This window comes from Octopus bimaculoides, chromosome 6 (genome assembly GCF_001194135.2).
Source record: "Octopus bimaculoides isolate UCB-OBI-ISO-001 chromosome 6, ASM119413v2, whole genome shotgun sequence".
NCBI classification, from domain to species: Eukaryota; Metazoa; Mollusca; class Cephalopoda; order Octopoda; family Octopodidae; genus Octopus; species Octopus bimaculoides.
In genome coordinates, this window is record NC_068986.1 from 5,330,585 (window position 1) to 5,334,130 (window position 3,546).

A 3,546-nucleotide genomic window follows, 5' to 3' on the forward strand; every position below is an offset into this window, starting at 1 on the left:
GATATACATTATTTACATTTGACGGATATTCGTCCTCATCTTGTTTGTTGTTAACACAACGTTTCGGCTGATATACCCTCTTGGGGAAATTTCGAACCTGGGTTCTCATTCCTCGAGCACGGGTCAGTCGGTCCTAAGAAGCGGGCGAAAGCTTCCACGAAAGGCGCCGGATCCGTCACGAAAGCGAACGCAGTAGTAGCAGCGGCCGGCCTCGCATCGAAAGAGAATCGGGTTAATATTCCCGAACCCGAACTCGGAGAGGTGCCTGTGACCGTGACATTATGACGGAGTTCTATATAGGCTTTTATGAAATTTTGGTGTCACTGTCGTCAATTCCGTATTCTATCGTCCCTTTTTGACGACGTTATGTGTCAGTACGTAAGATATTCTATTTCTCTATAAATTATGTAATACAGCAGTAACCTTTCCATCTTTAGTTTAGGCAGAATATATCAATGCATAGTACTATATTATCCAACAAGTCCCCCCCCCCTTTTTTAAAAAGTTTAATACGCCCTTCCCGTCTCAAACGAGAAAACCATAATTTGAACATCAATCAGACGATAAAGTATTTGTCACCGACCACACCATGTACCTTATACAACTCCTCGCTGCTTGTGAGTGTGTTGTTCGGTCCTTAACTAAAAAAAAAGATAGTTCTACCTGTGTATCTCATAACTGCTCAATCACGGCTGACCTAAGTAAGCAACAACTTGCAGTTCTCAGCCATGAAAAAGCAGGAAATATCTGGAGGACGAAATCTGTACACCGCACACAAACGTTTTAGTAGCTATCTGCATAATGTAGGGGCTGATTAACATTGACAACTAATGACGAGTCAGCAATGGTACCCCTACGTGGTCGCTCGATCTATTAAAATATCAGCCAGGTATCTCTCAAAGCAGCCAAAATATCATGTCATAGTTGAAGCATCTTTAATTCTGCTTATTCAGTGTGTTCCGGGACAAAACAGAGACTAGATGTAAGGGAGATAAATCACTGACAAAATAGGTGACTACAATAATCTCCTCCCCCCTCTCTCTCTGAGTTGAAGAGTTTGAACCCGAAGCGTTAGCTTCTTCATAAGAATTGAACTTATCAAATTTTATATCGATTAATTTTTACTGACACCGACTTTTGAAATATTTTTTTCTAGTTCTTAAATAATTACCTGAAATAATTGTCTCAAAATTAGAAAAAAAAAGTAGTAATTACAACGTGGAAGACATGTATTAGCTATTCACCAACAATAAAACTGTTAACTTCACTTAATCACTTACTTGGTGTCAAAATTTCCTCACACGATCTGCGACCTCGTCACTGACACAGTTTAACAGTTGCATAGTTTTTGTGTTTTTGAATGGCTGATATGTATCTTTCATGTTGTAATTCCTTTAGTTTCGACACCCGTCTCTGATCATATTATTTAGTAGATAAGTACAATTCCGAAATTTAAAAACGTAAAGCCCCGCTGCGCGGAATCTTGCGGAATTCTGCGTTAATCACCTCATATTTTGAGGAATTTTCAGAAAATATTTGCTAATTTGTATTCCACACACGAGAATTCGTACGACTATGAAACAAAAGTATTGTTTTTTTAATCTTTCAAATTAATTGTTTTTTAAATCAGAGTTTAAAATACAGACAGTCCGAATTTTTTGCTTAAATCCCAGGTATAGACCATTAAATATGTTTTTGAGGAGAAAGATATGGAAAAACAAACGAGGGTGTCAGGTGGTCGTGAGATGTGCTTAAAATAACACCTACATAGCCCTTAAATCACACATTTTTTTTTGCTTTGTTTTTGCATAATCGTATGAATTCCTGTGTGTAGATCACAAATTCGCAAAAATTTTCTGAAAATTCCAAAAACTAAAAACTATTATGAGGGTTATATGGACTGCTTGAAGCAGAATTCCACCTGATTTATTGTTCATCACAGACATTAAATCAATTATTCTGTATCATTAGTTAAACATGGTTCAGCATGACTGTTATCTAAGATTGCATAAAAATGTTAAGTAAAATGACTAAAATAAAGTTTTAAAAATCGTGCATCATTACTAACCCCCTACTTCATGATCAGCATGCAGTTAGACCACAGTCTTATCCACAAAAGCTGTCTACTTGTTTGGCAAAACTTCTCAGTTTTCCCTGCATTAATACTTATTTAATTGCTTCCATCCTCAAAGTTTACATAGGTCAAGATCACTGTACGTCCGTCTCTATCTCTAAATGATACTATTTCTCTCACAGGCATAAAACCTCATGTTTTCAGGGTAGTGGAATATTAGGATTGATTATATTGGTTTCAAATTTTGACACAAGGCCAGCAATTTCGGGGAAGGAATTTAGTCAATCACATCGATCTCAGTCTTCAACTGGTACTTATTTTTATTGACTCTGAAAGGATGAAAAGCAAAGTGAACTCAGAACATAAAGACGGACGAAATGCCACTAAGTCTTTTGCCCGGCATGTTAACTATTCTGCCAGCTCACCGCTTTATTAGGATTAATGGATCTGTTCAATTTGGCTCACAGATTTTTAAATTTTTTAAAAGCTAAACAGTTTGAAACTTCGTATACTGGTGGAATCCTGAGTACTTAACTGTCACTTATTTTATCAACCCTGAAAGAGTTGATAAAATAAGTGCCGGGAAGCATTTAAGTCATGGGAGATAACTCAGCTGCTATTGAAAACTTACTCAAATCCCTGTCATCTTCAGTAGTAATCTAGAAAATCATATCCAGTACAGCTTTAGTATCTATTATTGATTGCTGGGTTGTTTGAAGGTCGGACTAAATACTTTATAGTATTTAGCAACATTGCTATTCAATCTGAGTCTAAATGCCGTGGAGATCAACTTTGCTTTTTATTCTTCTGAGAAATAAGAATGTGTGTACTAGTTAAGAATTTATGTCGTTACTACTCTGGGGTAAATGCCCCCCAGCATTGCGTCCGTGTTAGTGTTCTTCTAACAAAATGCTGCGTGGTCCTAACTTTCAAGGCGCAGCCACTCTGTTTAAAGTTGTGTATGTATCCACTAACGTAGCTAGTGTGCCACCTTCGAACCCCACAAAAAACACATATTGCCTGTAGCAGACCCCAAAGTACCGCCCCTACCGTCCCCCTAGTACTCTAGTGTGTGTTTCATCATCATCGTTTTTTAACGTCCACTTTTCCATGTATGCATGAGTCGGACATAATTTTTTGCAATTTTCAGCTAATATTTCTCCACGTCCAAACAAGTTTTCATGAAAAATTAGATACGAAGGACATTGATTGTATGACAATCTATCACGTAACTATCACGCAATGCTTCTACAAGAAGGCAGTAACACGCACATATTCGATGATCTCTCATTTTTCGTCTACCAAATCCACTCATTACTCTTTGGTTAGTCACGAGTTATAAGTAGAAGACACTTACCCAAGCTGTCATGTAGTGTGGCTAAACCTGAAACCATCTGATTGTGAAGCAACTTCTTAACCACATTGCTGCGTCTATGCCCCCCCGCCTCTCTCACTCACTCTCTCTCTCTCTC

At 37.8% G+C, this 3,546-nt stretch overlaps 1 protein-coding gene and 1 long non-coding RNA gene across 4 annotated transcripts in view; one reads left to right on the forward strand and one right to left on the reverse strand.

Moving 5' to 3' along the window:
• The window catches only part of LOC128248091 (uncharacterized), a 5,608-nt gene extending 2,086 nt beyond the window's left edge, over nucleotides 1–3,522 (reverse strand). The window contains exon 1 of the long non-coding RNA XR_008264342.1: nucleotides 3,432–3,522. This is a non-coding gene — a long non-coding RNA (uncharacterized LOC128248091). The remainder of the gene's footprint in view (nucleotides 1–3,431) is intronic.
• Nucleotides 1–3,546, forward strand: part of LOC106880273 (probable inactive tRNA-specific adenosine deaminase-like protein 3) — a 66,104-nt gene that overhangs the window by 2,506 nt on the left and 60,052 nt on the right. The gene's annotated exons all lie outside the window — the stretch shown is intronic.